This window comes from Nannochloropsis gaditana (assembly GCF_000240725.1).
Source record: "Nannochloropsis gaditana CCMP526 unplaced genomic scaffold scaffold505, whole genome shotgun sequence".
Classification (NCBI taxonomy): Eukaryota; class Eustigmatophyceae; order Eustigmatales; family Monodopsidaceae; genus Microchloropsis; species Microchloropsis gaditana.
The window spans coordinates 3,537-4,396 of NW_005803448.1; positions in this window are offsets into that span (position 1 = coordinate 3,537).

Below are 860 nucleotides of genomic sequence, written 5' to 3' on the forward strand. Positions count from 1 at the left end.
CAGAATGGCGACCCAAGATTCTTTCGGGGGAACTGCTGGATAAAAATAAAAAAACGGTCGTGCTCTGTCACCATGGTGGAAGATCCATGCAATTCGCTTCCTTTTTGACGTCTCAGGCGGGTTTTACCGAGGTGTACAATCTGTCGGGGGGAATCCATATGTATGCACAACTGGTGGATAGCCGCATTCCCACGTACTGAGGCTGGCGATAAAACGGGTTGACGGAGCGGCTCAGGCAGTGTGCGGTGGGAAAGGCGACGCAGGGGAAGGGATGGATGAACAAATTGCAATATCGATGAAATATACGAACTTTTAAGGGGTCGATCCGGTTTCGATTTTTGTAGTGGTGCCCTGGATACCTTTGGGGACATGTCAAGGACAAATTTTCAACGAGTATCGCAAGTTTTTAAGACGAAGCCAACGTTGAATCGGATATAAAGTGACACAATCACCGCATTGGCACAATAACCGGGCATTCGTCGTAACGACACATTGTGTTTTGCGGGGAGCTGGTTTTTATTCGGAGCGTGTCGGTTTTTCTCTCTCACCTACATGACAATATGTTTTATTATGTTGAGTTGATATCCCCTGCCACTGCTATCGTCTCCTAATCATCGAATCATTTGAAATCTTGAGGGAGGACGCAGCACCTGGGGGGAACGGCCAAAAGCAAGCAGACCATGAGATCTTGTGCAGCTCACCAAGAACATGCTCAAATTCTCCACTCTATGACCCTATATTCAACCAATTACATCAAAGTGTCCATTGACAGCGTCGTTTCGCCACCGATTTGCGAGACTCGCGAGTCATTGCGCGTCGCGTTGGGTGGGAGGGCGGGAGGTTAACTTCAAGCACGAAGT